This window comes from Antechinus flavipes, chromosome 1, assembly GCF_016432865.1.
Source record: "Antechinus flavipes isolate AdamAnt ecotype Samford, QLD, Australia chromosome 1, AdamAnt_v2, whole genome shotgun sequence".
Lineage (NCBI taxonomy): Eukaryota > Metazoa > Chordata > Mammalia > Dasyuromorphia > Dasyuridae > Antechinus > Antechinus flavipes.
The window spans coordinates 443,744,534-443,762,797 of record NC_067398.1 but is presented as its reverse complement, the minus strand read 5'-3'; the positions used below and the strand labels follow the sequence as shown (position 1 = coordinate 443,762,797).

Sequence of the window (18,264 nt, the reverse complement as noted above, 5' to 3'; positions counted from 1 at the left end):
TTATAAAATAAAAGTTTCTGTAGGTCTTTTTTTTTTTTTTCATATTGCTGTCACTTTACTGATAACACTTTTCATTCCTGTCCCCATGGAATTCTATCTTTTAATAAAAATAGTTAAATAAAACAAACCAACATTTGGTTATGCCAGAAATTGTATGTGCCATTTTCACCTATTGTCTACCATTCTCTGCAGAAGAATGCATCACCATTAACCTTTTAAAGTCATGTTTATTGAGTGCACCCATCTAAGTTGTTCATTCCTTCTAAGTTGTGCAAATGGTTCTCTAGGTTCTGCTCACCTGGTTCTGCATCAGTTCAATCTTACTTCCCAAGTTTTTCTGGATTCTTCATATTCAGAGAAAGGATTTAACTCTTAAAAGAGCTGAGATATGTACAATTAGGAATATGCACATAATCCATTAAGGTGATTAAGATTTCTACATTTAATAAATGTTTGATCTCAAAGGAACATTTTAACTTATTGTTTAAAAATTTAAAAGAAAAAACTGTCCTCCATTTTACCTCAACATTTGCAGGCTGTAAGTTGTCTACAGAGTAATGCATCATTCAGTTTATGACATCTAATAAAGGCGTCCTGCAAAGCATTAGAACCAGGTGCATCAACAATTTGCTTTTCAGCTCATAGCTCATTGTTCTCCTATAACCTAAAGAGAATGAATTCCACTTGGGCCAGTTTCACTTTTATCACTTTTATTTAAATCATGACACATTCTAAAAGCCACATGGTATCATTTGGTGTTGATATAAATAATAAGAGTGTGTGTGTGTGTGTGTGTGTGTGTTTGTGTGTGTGCGCGCACGCGCACGTGTACAGGCTCCTATAGATGCATGAAGAAAATGCATTTACATATGGGGGTTGTATTTTCAGTAATTTGCTTAGGTATGAAAAGAAGAATATTGTTGGAGATGCATTGATGAATCAAAAAGATGGGAACCAGCAAATGAAAAACAACTTCAAACCTATTTCCCAGCCTATAGCTGGACCATCATACTCCTTTGTTCTTGTGCAGGTTAATAGAGATTGAGGAGATGGGCAGAGGAAAAAGCATTGCAATTTTCTGCTATTTAAGCTTGGCGAAATGGCACTCTTCAGGAAGCAGGAGAAAGTATGAAAGCGTAATAGGCATTTTAAAAGTAGAAGTCCATATAGCTGCTTGAGGGATTCTCAGATTTAGGCATGCATGGAATCGCGAATGAGATAATCAGCATTGTGAAATTGAAACCTGTCTGCTGCCTGCTGCTGTTCTTCCCTCTTTCAGTGAAGTGATTTGTAACACTCATCTTCTTCAGGCAAGGCAGCCTTCAAGATTATCCAGAACTGTCAATAGTAATTGCCAAAGTATTTTATTACCTACAGAAAATCAAAGGAATTTTATAACCAACAGTTATCAAGTTTCAATACACGGTATAAAGAGAGCCATTTTAGTTGGAATACAATCGTGTTTGCCTTGCTGTAATGTTCTTCAGACAATTCCTGTGCAACCAACTACAACCTTCACTGTATTTAAGCTGGAGGCGAGAATATGCATATATACTTGTAGCATACATTTTAAAAATTACATAGTGCTTACAAGCTTCTGCAAGCTAGTGCTTTTAAAAAAAAATTGCTAAACAAACATGGCCTTCACTAATTGCTTCTAAAAAGAAATGAAAACAATTTTGAGAAACTTGAGATCGAGTTTGAAGTTCTGCCATCAGAAATGCCCATTTACCTGAGAAATTTCCCATGTTTTATGGGAAAGTATTTAATCATTAAAGGGGAAAAAAAAAACAACAGAATAATATAACAAACTTTGTAGTAACCAGACAAGTGTAAAATGTAGGATTGTGTATATTGGAGGAGTTGATAGTATGTATGTTTTCTTATTTTTCAAAGAATTCTTTCCATTGCTCTGAAAATAAGCTCATTCCCACATTCACATTGGAATTATTAATTAATGATGAAATAATAAGAAAAATTCTTCAGAGCTACTGATAGGTTTATCTACTTTTGAGCTTGCATTTTATAGAATGAGGTCAGAAAAGGTCTTTGTGACCAGGAATGAAGAGGCTAATGAAAGGTATCATCTTTTTATGAAAGTCATATTTTTCACTAATTTTTAAGGCCATTTCAACACACCTGAGATATCAGCTATCAGTATGCAACAATCTTTTAATTGGAAAGATACAAATTTACCTGTGAAATATTTATGAGCACAAAAACATACCTCTGCAAGTCCTGCAACATAAAACTGATTTGTCTAAAGATGAAGGTATGTGCTTCAGTTTTCTTTGTATCCAATCTTTCATTTTCTTCCTGAAAAATGTTAAAAATGCAAACAGAATGGAAAGGATCAGAATTCTCTGCTTTGAAGAATACAGTTGGATTATTTTGACAGTAACAGGATTTATAATGTAACTGCATTTTAAAAAATATGGATTTGCTTTCTAATAACTATTCTTAATTTTGCCTAGAAATAAAACTCCTTCAGGCTGATGTTAAAATAATAAGAATTTTTAATCATAATAGGCAATTAGAGAGTTTGATGATGATATTTAGTGATGATTTTTAGTGCACATTTAGTGTACAAAAGAAGAATCCCTAAATGTCCCTAAAAATGCCAAAGAAAATACGTATGTAGAACATTTTCCAACTTATTACTGGTCTCTCTGCCTATTAATTTCTCCTTTAGAATAGACAGAATGATGTTGTAGAAAGGACATTGATATAAAAAGTACACTGACTATTCATCAGGGGTGTGGGTTTGTATGCTTGCTCTGTTACTTTTTATCAATATGATGACCTGAACAAGACATTTAACTTCTCTTCCCTTCAGACTAGCTTGTCTTATTATAAAATTATGAAGTTGGACTAGATGATCTCTAAGATTCCATCCAACTCTAAATATGTGACCCTTTGGGAATTCTGCTATTTTCCATAGGCAGCATTTTGTTTTATCATGTTATATTATTTTTCTGGGATCTCTTATCAACATAATTTAGGAAAAAATCAGTTATCCTATTTTAAGTACTCATATTCTAAATCCTCAGGGTTGTTATGCTCCTTTTAAAGTAGGACTCCTATAGTGACCTGTGTGTCATTATATCACTTCACTATCTTATAGGAAAGTAAATAAATACCTTATCTTTTAGGTGTGAAATGACAATCTGATAATCCTGTGAGTCTGAGAAAATTTTTCAAATGTGCATTTAAAGCAATTGTTTTAATGAACAAAGTATATATTTCATAATAGGCCTATTAATTAACTTAATTAATTAATTTTTATCCCCAAGATAAACTATTTCAGTGTTTCCCCAAAATTAGAAATACTGCTCACTTTTCTCATTGTTTCCAACTAATTTAACTTCTCCAACTATAGTGGATTCTTTATGTATCATGATTAAGTAGATGGCTCAGATGTTCTATGGACTTAATAAAAATCATCTGAATATATCAGTAAATGCTTTTTCACTTTAAGTTAGTGCATGTCACTACTTCAAAGTCAGCTTTTGATTGAGATTTCTTTTAGCTTTTTAGTTCATGGAGAACTGGTATAAGCATGTGCATTTAGCCTCTTAATAAAAGGGTCATCTGAATAAATAAATACTTGCTAAGTTTGAGATTTAACTTTAAACAACCTCCTTCCCCTTTTTAAAATAAAGGCCTCTAAATATTCCAGGAATCAAGATCCTTAATTGGTAATATAAATATCAACAGTGATGGTGTCCCTTTAACCAAAACCAACATTTGTTGATTCAATAGATAAATCCGTATCCTGGATTACTTCAAAATTAAAGGCACTGGCATTTTCAATGGACTTTTTGGCTATGTAATAGTATGTATGTTTCTGAAGCCTTTCTAGACTCTATTTCCAGCCCTACCAAACCCAAGAATGGCATTGGACGAGCTTTTCTTAAGTATACTTGATTAGTGTGGTCAAAAGAAATTGAATAATTATGTTCATTAAATCTGAAGAATCTTTAAATATTTATTTATTTAAGCAGTCAACTGACTGTCAGGTTTAGTGTTGGATTAAGTGAGTTCAAAGGTTACAGAAAAGGGGCACAGCTGTATTTGTGCAGGGCTGTACCTGATCCCAACCTCCTGTAGTGTGAGCAGTGGTAAGTGAACTGTTTCTGTGTTGTTCACTCACTCTGTCAGATCGAAACCTAGTTCAATAGCATTCAACTAGCTCCCATTTGAAAGATTTGTCTTACAAAACCCTGAAAACGGCTCTGAACATGCATACATTGATTTTGTTGCTGGAATCTCCTGAGCTTTGATGAAAAAGCAGGCTCCACGTGCAGGTGAAGAGGGTTTACCTCTTCTATATTAAAAAGAGAAGATTAAGGATTTCTGTTCTGCTAAGGCTGAACTAATCAGTAGCATGCAAGGGTAAGAAAGTTGGCCTTATGCCTATAGTACTGCATTATTTTCTATGATTGAACAAGTTAAAATTTCTCCCATTGCCTTATATGTGTTTCTATAGCCCATGATTATTCCATTTTGCATGGTTAATCAAATGACCAAAGGTATAAGAACAAAGTTGTTTTCCATATTTTACAGAAGATGTTTACTGGCTTTATTGCAAGGTGTTCACTTTAGTGGTAGCCAAGGAAATGAAAATTTTATAGGAATTAAAAAAGAAAAAAGTACCCACACAAAATAATATTTGAAAGCCAAACAGCTGAGAATTCATGGTAGATTTATAATTGTGCCTCCTTATTTGAGATTTGAAGTTTAATTCCATTCTTTTTTTTCTCTATCAAAAAAGGGGGTGGGGGAAGGGAGTGTGAAATTATTTCATTTTCACAAACTTTCAAAGTTTTTCTCTAAAGAATGAGAATTATTATTTAAGCTTGTCGATTCAAGAACACTTAGCATTTGTCCTTGGTATAGGGAATTCTTGTGATTCCTTTTTCTATGTCCAAAGGATATATGTAACTCTACTAGAATCTTTTTCTTTTTTTACATTGGAGGATTACACAGTGTTCTCAGACAGTTTCCACACATCATTTCTCAGCAGGGAATAGCAGAATGAAGTGAATGCATCTCCTCTAAGAGAAGGACAATTTTACACCCTGTAGCACTAACTCCTGTAATTATTTGTGTCCATCTTAGTCATGATTTGGGTAAAGTGGTTTGAAACCTTCTTGAAATTATGGTGTCAGTAAGCCTTTGGGTAAAAAAAAATAAAAATAAAAAAAAATGTTTAAGTAAACTAGCCGTGCTGTGAGATATCAGACATTATAAGGTATCAGAAAATGTTAGATATATCTGGAATCAAATCTTATCAAGCATGTCTGATCCATTGTAACAAATACAATAACAATGCTGAAACAAACTCTATAGAGACAGATAAGTCTAGATAAGAGAATTTCAGAAATTAGATAACATTTATTTTCCATCATTTATGGGAATCACTCTGTTTGCCTTTTAGGCATATGTTCTGCACTTTCGTGGATTCTTCAGGATCAAACAGAGTCCGTTTTCTATCACTGTTAAATTCCAACTTCTCACTCCTCAAAACATGTGAAATGAAAAGCCTAAAGAATAGAGCACCAGATGCAAGGCATGCAATGCTTTCCAAGCCTATGAGTTTGAGAGAATGGTTGGTCGAGAGATTTTTTCACTTTAAAATTCCATATATCAATCACAAACCCATTCCCTAGCAGTTAGGCAGTTTAATAGATGGAGTGCAGTGTCTGGAGTCAGGCTGATCTGAGTTCAAACCCAGCCTCAGGCACTTACTATCTGATGGAGCAAATCATTTAATTTTTGTCTACCTCAGTGTCATCAACTGTAAAATGGGAATAATAGAATTAATTGAGAGAATCAAAAAACATTTAACACTGTGCCTGACACATTGTAAGCACTATATAAATATGAGCTATTATTATAAAGTACTTAGTACACTATCTGGCACATCGTGCTATCATTATCGTTATCGTCATCATCTCTAAAATTAATATGATAATGACTGATTTTAAAGAAGAATTGGGGAGACTAGAAAATCCGACTAAGACTTACCTTGCAGGTTTTTTAAGAGTTTAACTACAGATTTCATACTGATCTAGAACTCTATTTTACAGAGGTATTCAACAATGAGGTTGTCATATTGCGTTGATTTGTTTATGGATTAAATATGATTAATAGTACAAGAAAACCCTTAGCAAACAACTCTATGTGGAAGTGATGGGCTAGATGTAGTAATCATTCATTTTATGAAAAAGAAAAGTAAGGGACTTTACTTAGTCCCAACATTCACTCATAACTTAATGATCATGTTAGTGGATGTTTTCAGCCGTCAAAAAAAACAGATTAGAATCACACTCAAGCTTTAATTATTTGAAATACAAATATTATATATGATTGGAATCACAGCATTGCATTATTTCAGAGACCTAGCAGTGTCCCAATGTTTTTCCACTAGGGTAAAAAGCTGAATTGTGGATATTTTTTCCCCAGGCCAATCCATAAAGATGCCTTTTTCACCTCTTTGATGTGATAAGGAAGTGTTAAATCAGAGTGAATCCTTATTCTGCACCTTGGGACTCAGCACTGCTTAAACCAATTTTTACCACTCCTGGGTTTTGTAGACACCGAGCCATGCATTTCTCTCCTCTGCAGATCAGAAAAAATTGGAGCAGTCATCTAGTGCCACCTGCTAGCACTTAATTAGTATAATCATCTAATTTCTGGTTGGAAATGATGGCATCTTGCACTTTTTAGTAATTGTAACTTCCAGGATACATCCCATATTATGTTACACTAATATTATGTGATTAAATTTTTAGGAGAGTATACTCATGTCTGGATACCCCTGTTTCTGATCTTTGCTCACTCTCTCCTCCCCCCCCCCCCGGTATCATTTAAGTCCATTTTCTCTCATTTTGATGCTAAAGCTATAACTTACATAAAGCACAACCTTAAAAAGTATGATTTGAGACTTGAGGAACAGAAAAATAAATGCTGTTGTTAGAAAAAAAGTTAAAACTATAATTTATAAATCTTCTTAAAATCATTTTAATGTGATTGGTAATTTATATTACAAGTTATAGCATGTTAAATATAAGATTTAAAGAACATTGCTATTTGATTGGATGTTTAGCACAATTAGACCTCATTTATTCTCTTAGAAATTATATCTCAACAGGTGAAAAAGTATTAAATGGACAAACTCTGGAAATCTCATTATATTGAAGAAAGAGTTCTAGACCTACACACACACACACACACCACACACACACACACACACACACACACACACATATTTATATATGTGTGTATATGAGTTTCTGTAGATATGCTATTCATATATATGTGTGTGTAGGTGTTTTTCCATAGAAAAAGTGCTTTCTAAGGTCATTGTCAACAATAACAAGACAAAAAATATATACACATGATTTTGCATGACTGAAATGAGGACCCTTCATTTATGCCTTTCACCTACGATTACTGAAACTCTGCTATGTTCATATGTCATGCCCTCTGCCTGTCTATTTTTAATCTTCTAATGTAAGTTTAGAATATGTAAGGAGATATGCAATGTGTTTGATTAGTTATCTCTCTATGTCCACAGTTTCCATCCAGTAGCAGGCCAGGAGGCCAATGCAAAATAGAAAGATAATTATGGGATCTCATATGTGAGACCAAATATCTATTCATATGTTTATGATTTATTCTTCCATCTTTTGAATTTTCCTTCATTTTCCTTATTCATCAGTATTTATCTTCATTAAGCCAATTTTTAAAAGGTAAAAATCACTGTGAAATTTAATTAGTGATAAATGCTCCAAAGGTTTCCTAGAGCTGAGTACAGTTCTCTAACCACGATATTAAGTAAATTTGGCTTTAAAAATACATATATAGTATTATAAATAGGAAATACAATATCACATTTTAAAAAACATTTCATAAACAATGTTTTAACTGATATTGATCATATGCTAATCAATATATATATTAGTGATCTTGCTAATCAATAGAAGCCAATAGAGCTTTTATTAATCCATAACACAGAGATTTCATTTATTTATACTGTTTCAAAACACAAAGTATGCTGTCTTTAACCTAGGTACTTCGGAGAAAAAAAACCATCCTTTTTTCAGGGTTGTTTTTCAGACAGACACAAACAATCTAAGCATTCCTCATTCAATAATATACTTAAAAAGCTTAAGGATAGCTTACCTTTTCCTATATCTTTTAATTCTGTTAGGTTTTCTATCCTTCCCTTGCGTTGTTTTGCACATTCCTATATCTTGCAGTATCATAGACTCTGAAGACCTAGTAAGCGAGCTAAAGCCTGATGACGCTAACGAATCCCAGCACAAATGACTGAATCGATAGGAAACCAGCCACTGCTGTTTAAGTGTATCGATAAATGTACCTTTATTTTCTCTTGAATGGATAAGTGTCGCAGTTAAGAGTCCTATGGATCTCTTAATTGAAAGTTAATTTTAAATCAATAAAGAGAGTCATTTAAATATTGATCGGTCCTTTCTACACGAATTGTTAGCTGATTTTTTTTTTGAAACAACTTTGTTTAAATGCAATCAATATCCCACAATCAGTGTGTTCTATAAAAAATTGACAGGTGTTCCCAAAATGCCTTCTAGGCATATTCTTATCTGTTTACATATGCAGTAAAGATAGTGCAGGCTTTTTTCACATGCACCTAGATGTCGAAGAAAAAAAAAATCCCGTGGTTTCAAAAGTGTTCTTAAATACTACATGGCTATGTTAAAACATATATTCTGTTATGCTTTTTATTTACTTTCTTCCCACCTCCCTAAAATCCTTTATTTAACACTATAAAGATCTGAAATTAAATGAAGAATATTTTGCTTTTTGATATAATCAGTATCACTCAAACTGTCTTGTTAAAGCAAACTACCTGCAAAAGAAACTGTCACTATTTTTATGCACACAGCAAAATTAGAAAGATATATTTGGATGGAGCATATGCACTTTAGTACCTATATATAAATATGGGTGTTTATATTTATATATATATATATATATATATATATATATATATATATACACATATACATATATTTCATTAGCTTTCCTGCTCTCCACTGAACATTATTTAGCTTTAAATTCAATATTTTTTCTTGCATGTATGATTTGTGTATGGTGGGAATATGTTTATCAACGAGTAAGACTATTTAGGACTTTTATTTATTTTGTGATCCTTATTTAGATAGCATCTCTTAGCATAGCAGCCAAAAGCCAAGCATTTCATTTCCATTTGACAAAGAGAGCAGCCAACTTAAATGGATATAAATTTCATTTCATGTGATTCACCTTGATTAACCTAATAAAGTAAACTCAGCTACATGTGGCTTTCAACAAACCAGCAAATAGAAACCTCCAGGAACATGGCTTCCTGCAACAGTCTGGCTGATATGGCTTGGGGGGCAGACTAGAACCTCTGACACCATCCATGCTCCGCCTCTTTCTACTCCTTCACACACACAAACCCCCAGCCCAACCAAGAACTGATTTTTTTTTAAACACAGATTGCTTTTTTCTCCAGAGTCCCTTCTTATGTGACTATTAACCTGTTTTTATTTATGAAGCTATAAATCTAAGGTGTGAAAACCATTGTTATTGTTATGATGGCTGTTGTTTTTTCAGCTGCTGCTTTGTGGAAGGCTACTTTTAAATTTTTTTATTAAAAAAATTAAATTAGTTGATTAGCCAGAAAATCCCTTTTTGAATTGCAAAAGGATCTAATTAATGAATCAAATCTTTATAAATAGCAGAATTTCCCCATAAATAACATTTTTGTTTTTAATGATGTCACCTAAGTATGAAACAAAACAATGCTAAGGTCTGCAATTATGTTAACTGACATTTGACTGAAAAGTAAAAATATCACATAATTATATTTCTTTTCTAAATGACAAGCCAAAATACAAATCTATAATTAAAACTGTTTATGACATTTAATTGCTTGAGTCTGAAAATAATAAACAAAATAATTTTCATCTTTGCATCCTTTTTTGAACATTTTAGAATGCCAGCATGAAAAGCTATATAAACATCCTAGGGCAGTAGAGCTAAGAAACGGGGCTGTGATGGATGCAGTATAATTTGTACTGTTTTTCCTATTACGACAAACTCTTTGAGCTGTTCTGCAAATCCACTCTTCTTTAATCCTGCATTATTGTCCTCTTAATGCAACATCTCAGAACCCATTCCATTCCATTTTCTCTGTTAGAAAAGCTATATCAAAAGGGAAGATTAAAAAGAAATGGCCGGGTATCATTAGTTCATATGCATACGGGTTCAGCATGTGAAGATGCTTTTTCTAGGATCAGCCTTAAGATGTGACTGATAGATCTTATTTGTCTGATAGAGTTGACCAGGGAAATAGAGCTACAGCTGGTTACTTCATTAGGTCCTCTCATTGATTGAACCCTGCTGAAGTGATGCAGCAGCCTCCTCGGATAACTGCTGGTAATAGAACAAAATGAATTCTTATCACAGAGATTGGAAAGGCCATTAACCCTGGCCTCCAATGCTTTTCAGAGGTCACAGACAGGAAGCCAAGCGGTGACTGGGAAAACTGTTTTCTGTCTAACTACAGGTCACGTTAGAGGGGGTGGGTGACTTTTTTACTCTTCGGCTTCTGTACAGATGAAACTGTTACACTGGCAGATGTTAATAATCAGCTGTAAATAAATATTGGAACCAGAAGAAGAAAAATGAGAAAGCACAGGAATTTATTTCAATAAATATTTAATAAAAGAACAATTGTTACTGTGATATTTATTGCCAGTTCTGCTGTAGTTTTTTTTTAAAAACTAATACTTTTCCATATAAATTGTAAAATGAAATACATAGAGGCACTTTAAAAAGGAAATTTAATATGGCTTTATATAAAAATACCTTTCCTTCCTTCCTTCCTTCAAAGATGGGGATTATAATTGCCTACTGCTGCCTTGCTGGCCTGTTATTGCTCGAAGTCTATCACCAGTTCATCTGTGAATTAGTGCAAGGCTCTGTTTGCCTTTCACCTGGTTGAGAAGGGTATATATCTAAGTAACAGTCCTATAATTTACATTTAATGCAACCTTTCAATTGACCAAAGCCCACAACCTAAGCCCCCATCTCACAGCTGAGGACTTTCCCACATTTGTCAAATCAATGCCACTCTAAGATCAGCCAGAAGGACTCATCCATTTAAATCTTGGAGCTGCACATGACAGTTTTCATGACCCTGGTGAGGAGCCTGGCCATTATATAAGTAGTCTTGGTCTTACATGTTTGGCTTGAGAAAAAAAAAAAAAAAAAACTTATATGGATTAGGAATGTTTAGCCAAGGATGCATCTCATAAATTAAAATAGAACATTTATTCTTCACTACTAACATGCATATATGTACATCTGACATACACACATACAAATGTTTTAAGATATTTTTAGAACTATGTTGGTGGTTTCTATACTTGTGATTGTAATTTAATTTCTATGTCTGTGGTGGTGCGGTATTCTCTGTTGGAGCCAATCTTTCACAAAGAGTAAGTTCGTTTAAATGTAAATAGGGTCCTGTGGATGGAAAAAAAATAACCTACTTCATGTCTTGGGGAATCCACCCAGGCATTTGGTTTGGCCTTCCATGAATAAATAATAACAAGAAGGTGTGTGCTGTCATTGCTTTATCTGAAACACTAAAAGTGGTTTGGCACCAAAGAATCTAAAGCACAAAACTGAGATTGGTTTAGATACTTTTATAATCCATATCCTCATTTTGATCAAAAGGTCTTATTTGTAAGGGAAAAAAATATTTTGAAGATTGTGGATTACAGATACAAAAAAAAAATCTAATGTTAAGAATGTGACTTTTTCAGTATGAATGAATGAATTCCCCTCACTGAATTAGAACAAGGACTTTATATCTTATATGATTCACATATCAGTGGAATGACATAAAGAATTTTAAGCAAATATAGTTAATGCTGAAAGTTGGCTGATATACTGAAAAAGTTATATGATTTAATTATTGTGGTTTTTTACATACAGCTTTTCAATTCATAGAATGTATGGGTTAATAAGTATAGGTTTTTAAAGAATTAAGCTCATACTTTTGCTTATCTCATTTATGAAGAATGTTAGATTCTATTGTAGATGTTTCAAAGCATGACAGAGAGGCCTGGAATTTGTGTGTTTGATACCTGAGGTGAAACTCATGAAACTTTTAAACTTATAATTAGTTGTGTTATGCACTATGAACCTTAGCAGAATTCTGAATTCATTCCAAATTGTGCAATAAAGGACTGGTATTTACTCTTTGCTGAGATCTAGCCTAAGAATGTTTGATAAGCTTTTCCTTTCTATAAAACAGCATTAGTTAAAGTTAAGTCAGATCTAAACAAATTAGAATTTGCTGTCTAGTATAAAAAGCAGGATATTAGAATCAATGTTTCGAGGTCATATGAAGTATTCCTATAAAGCAAGGATTTCTATCCTGAGTACTACTGAAAGCCCAATATTTGTATAGAAAGATTTCTTTGCATTATTCTTCTTTCTTTTTTTATCTGATTGAACTTGTTGAGTAATAGTAACAATAACTGTGCATTTGGTTTTCCTGAAGATTTTAGGGAAATAAGTACATTATAACTGTGCAATTGCTGAATTAATGTATATTTCTAATGCACTAGAAGCCATTTTGAGGAGAAGGGGATGAGTTTAGATGGTTTGGGTTTTTTTTTTTATTATTTGGTTATATTATTTCAGACAAAATGTACAAAACCACTTAAGATTTTTTTAAACTAGCTATAGGTAATGTATTGTTACTATTTTTAAAGATCAAATGGCTAGAGGTGAGGAAAAAGTTCATATGTTTTATGACAATACAGACATCTCCAAAGTATATCAATAGTCATAATCCCATAGTATTCTTCAGTATCTGTATCATTGGCAGCAATGTGCATGGATGGTTAATTCAATTCAACAAACATTTGTTGAGAATCTATTATCCATAAGGCATGGTTCAAGGTGCTGATTATACATAGGTGAAAAACAAAATATTCCTTGCCCTCAAGAAACATGGTTGGAGGTGGGGCAGAGCACTGCAGGATATGACACATGGGCAAACAAGAATATTACAAGGTAATAGGGATGCAGTGTGCTAGGGATGAAGGAGAAATTCATAAAAGTATCCTAGAAAAGATTAAGGAAAGAGAGATCACAACTGCATGGGGGAAATGGAAAAAAGGATAAAAAATCAAGGAATTTTTCACTGAGGAAGTAATATCTGACCTAAGACATGAAAAGGAGTGGGATGGGGAGAGGGAAAGCTGAAGTAGACAGGTGTCCCAAGCATGATGGGAGGGAAATAGAGGGGGATATTAGGGTGGAAAATTCCAGGATTAAATTAACTAAATTAGCTAAACTCTCCATTTTACCTACAATGTAGCATAAAGGAGGATAAAACAAAATAAGTCCAGAAAATTAAGTTGGAATCATCTTATTGAGGAAATTAAATGACAGTATTTTCCCCTAGAGGTATGAGAGAAGATTAGGATTTCCAGGACTAAAATTCTTCAGAGGACACCATTCCAGAAGGGATGACAAGCTCTCTGGAAAAGAAAGGATTTTTAACCTCACTCACTAGAATTTCCCAGAAAATTCTAGAACTTTTGTTGGGCAAAAAATTAGGGATCATCTAGAAATGGAAAGGAAGCAATGTGTGTGTGTGTGGTGTGTGTGTGTGTGTGTGTGTGTGTGTGTAAATTTACTTAGAATTTTTACAAAGAATTTAATAATGAAGTGATGTCAGCTAGATGATGGTACAATTACTTGTATTTGGAACTCTTTGAATAATAGGACCTAAGGAATAGTCATTAGTGTTTCAATGGCAATATCTGCACTTTTGGTTCTCTTCTACTCAAATGCATTTGTTACCTTGAATGCTTATACATGACCTAAGGTCCCTTTTATCTATCTATCTATCTATCTATCTATCTATCTATCCGTGGAAACCCAGTTGTGAACTACAGCAATGATAGCTATATCATATAACTATAGCAACTTTTGTATGCATCTTATTTCCTTTCAAAAGAATATAAGTTTTCTGAGATCAGTGGTTATTTTGACTAATTTGTGTTTGTATCCCCAATGTCTTCTACATGATAAACATTTAATAAATGCTTATTGAAAGGGTGAATAAACTTAGGTCTTCAGTGAAGTGCCTCAGGGATCTGGACTTAACCTTGTGCAGATCAACATATGCACCAATGACATATAAAAACATAGATGGCATCTTATCAAATTTACCAATAATCTAAAGCTATTTACCAGATAACTAAATCAGAATCCAAAACAATTTTGAAAAGATGCAACAGGCCAAAAAAAAGATGGTTTGTTGTAACAAAAATAAATTTAAAATAAGCAATAGTGAAGTCTTGGACTTAGATTCAAGAAATTAACTTTACAATTACAAGATGAAACAGCCATGGCTAAAGAACAATTTACCAAAACAGGTTTGAGGTTTTGGTTGACTTCAAATTTAATATGTGTCCAGAATACAATATGGCAGCCAAAAAAGCTACTGAAGTCTTAGACTGAATTAAAATTAGCATCATTTACACGAATAGGGCAAATATCTCACTGAAGGTAAGCTGTCAAATGTTAGAAAAACAAGATAGAGGTGAGAATGTTTGTAGTATGGATATAACATGATAATTACATTGTGTTCTGCCCTTGTCAGACCTCATTTACAGTATTTTATTCAATTCTGGGCACCACATTTTACAAAAGACATTTATGAACTGCAGAGATCTCCACAAAAGGCCTTGAATCAGTGTTATATGAGAAGACTCAAGGAGAACATGATAACTGTCTTCAAATATGTGAAGGGCTCTTAAATTAAAGAAAAGTTAGAATTGTTTAGTTTAGTCCCAGAGAACAGAACTAGAAGAAATGAGTGGAAGCTTCAAAGAAACAAATTTAAATTCAATGTCAGAAAAATCACTCTAATAGAGCTTAATGTAGAATTGACTTGAATGGGATTTGGTGAGTTGTCTCATTCGACATCATCAGTCAGAAGCTGAATAACCCTTTCTCAGACACCTCAGAAAGGATTCTTTTTCAGCTCTCAATTGAATTATATTCATATTCAATTGAGATCCCTTCCACCTCTGAAATTCCATTATTTAATAGGGAACCACTGAAGATATTTGAGCAGGAGAGAGACATGGGTAGACCTGGAAGGTATTCTAGAGTCTATCTTTTCAACTCTCTCAAGGTCACACATGTAGTAAGCCTTACAACTGTGATCTGAGATCATATGTAAGATTCTTTCCTCTGTACCACATGGCCTCTATTCATTCCCAAAAAATGTTTTGGTAGTTGTGCACAGGATGAATTAGGGAGGGAAAAGATTAGAAGCAAGGACAATAGTTAGGAAGTCTTGATAGTGTTGATAAGAGATGATGAAGAACAAAATTAGGATAATGGCCATGTGAGTTCAGAAAAGTGGATGTATTTTGGATATATTGTAGGGTTGGAACTATCAGGACTTGACTATTGATTGTATATGTGGGTAAGGGAGAAAGAAGGAAAATACAGTTAAGCATGACCAGGATTTCAGGCTATCAGGTAAATTTTGTAGAAATACATTCCATTGAGTAGCTTTTATTTACTTTTACATTTTGTAACAGTTTGCAATTGGTAAGAATTTAATAAGGGTAATATTTATTGCTTTTTAATGAGACCATGTTTAGAAATGATAAAAATATTAAACCTGTTGGTCAGGGGCTAAGTTATTCTGTTCTTTCACAGGTTTCTTTGTCAATCATATTTCAATGCAGGTTCTGATGACACTTTAACTAAAATGATATAGATAGACACTGGACTCTTGCTATCAGGAATATGGATAAGAAATTCTAGGATGGGGAATAGTGTTCCATTTATCAATGCAGGTTGGCATCTTCTTTGCAACTGATAGTTCTAAAGAGTTGCCTAGACCCTTGAAAGTTTAACTGATTTGCTCAGGGTTACTTAGCTGTCTATTATGTGTCATTGAGGTCCACCTTGAACCTTAAAATTGTATGACTTAAAGGTTGGCTGTCAATCCAACACACTATCCTATTTCTCACACTAATAAAGGAGAAACATATATATTTTACTATAAAATCCAAAATATCTTTAAAAAAAATCAAATTATAAACTCTTGTTTTAATAACATAATTAAAGAGCTGGCGGGGGGGGGGGGGGGTGAACCAAAAAACATCTGAAGTTGGGAAACTGTTCATTGCTTTTTCTCTCTGTCAACTGAATCTTCCAGTAGACAAAATGATCCAATCTATGTAACATTGGGAATGTGTGATACTTTCCAAATAGCAACAAATTATTTAAAAGACAGCCTATAGTCAGATATGGTGGCAAAGGTCGAGTATCCCTCCCAAGGGAGACTGAGGCTGCTTTATCACTTGATTTCTGTAGTTCTAAGCTGCAAAAAGGGCTAAAACTGATCAGATATATGAACTATTTGGGGCAAATATAATAAGTCCCTAAGCAGGGTGTGAAAGTGGGATACCAGGCTACAAAGAAACAGTGAACTGGTCTAGGTTGGAAGCAGAGAGTGTGAAAACTTCTGTGCTGATCAGAAGTATGATGGAGCTTATAAGTGACTGCTATATTTCCAGTCAGGGAGAGACAAGGAGAACAAGTCTCCTCCAAAAAAGAAGGCTTATCCTGATAATTAATTTTGTAATATAGTTGGGATATTAAAAAGGGATAGTTGGAAATCTTTTTTTGTTATTTAAAAAGCAAACTAGCTTTCCAATGATAAACCAATACCATTTCCCCCATAATGTGTGATTTCATGACTGTACATAGATAATATTTTCTCCTTTTTAAAAAATTAATGCCTCTTTAAAAATATTGCTTGTGAAGATTTTATACTCTTTTAATTGTACTTGAAAATTAGCCAAACTATAAAAGGAATTTATTCTCATAAAATTTATTAGGATTTCCTATAGTAACCTAGATGTTCAACAGCATTTTTTTATAATTACTATTTATTTCATACATAATAGATTTAATTTTCAGAAATTAAATTAGACACTTGAGAAAGTACATTAAATCTTCAGGACACTAAGGTCCATTTCCGGCAACTAAATCTGCCTCACTCTATGGTTTCATTTATCCAGGTGATAACCAAACATCTCCTTCATAACATCACAGATTAAGAACTAGAAGGAATCTTAAAGGTCATGTAATTAAGTTTTCATTTTAGGTGAGGAATTGAGGCCCAAAACAGGTCATTAATTTTACCAGATTATACAAGTAAAAATAGCAGAATGAAGATTCGAATCCAGTTCGTGAGGCTTCAAATCCAATACTATTTCAACTGTATCATGCTGCCTTTTAATTCATTTGGAGAGAGAAAACTCCATGTTTTTCAGATTAAATCAATTGATAGATCTTTTTTTGTGATCACTTGTTTTAGCATTTTATAGTCATATCAATAGGGAGTGACTTACATTTACATTACATTATTGCTTTAGGTGTATATTTTTAAACTATTTTTCCCCCTCACTTCCTCCCAGAAAATACTAAATATCTTGTTTAATGCCCTTTAAATTTTAAGCACTATCTGTTAATGAGAAAAGTTATTTAAAGCCCTTTTGAATTTTCTACAAAATAATGATACTTCTATTACTTACCTAGCAGGATCATCATGAGACTAGTGACTTGCAATCCAGAAAATACTATATAATTTATTAAAGATAGTCCTGAAAAAACATATACATAGGTTTATTTAAATGTCAGTTTGAGGTTTTGTTGGATATTTGTATGTATTCTTTTATGCCCATAATATCATTTATCCCAATTTTATTTGTTTAGTCTTAAATTCATAAGATTGAAGGCCTATTTCATTGCCTTATTGGAATACTTATATAATTTGGAGTTCTTAAATCTAGATCAATGGAGCCTATTTTACCAGATGGAATGTTTTGTGTATTGGTCTATAATTATAATTATTATTATTATTGTTACTATAATAGTTATAATTGTAACTATTATAAATGTTACTATCATCATTATTATATAATAATAGCCTTTATATAGCACTTTAAGGTTTGCCAAAATGTTTTCTGTGTTTTCATAGTTGTTTCACACAATAACCCCATCAGGTATGTTCTATTATTGTCCCCATTTTACAAATAAGAAAGCTGAGTCTGAAAGAAGTTTAATGACTTGCCTAGGGTCATACAACCATTAAATGTATGAGGTTGAATT

At 33.1% G+C, this 18,264-nt stretch overlaps 1 long non-coding RNA gene across 1 annotated transcript; it reads right to left on the bottom strand.

The window, feature by feature from the left end:
• Positions 1-760: 760 nt before the first annotated feature.
• Positions 761-8,320, bottom strand: LOC127543750 (uncharacterized). Its single transcript, XR_007949298.1, has 3 exons — positions 8,191-8,320; positions 2,228-2,316; positions 761-1,371 (listed from the first exon to the last, which is right to left on the bottom strand). It is a non-coding gene; the product is annotated as an uncharacterized LOC127543750 (long non-coding RNA).
• Between the last annotated feature and the right edge of the window lie 9,944 nt (positions 8,321-18,264).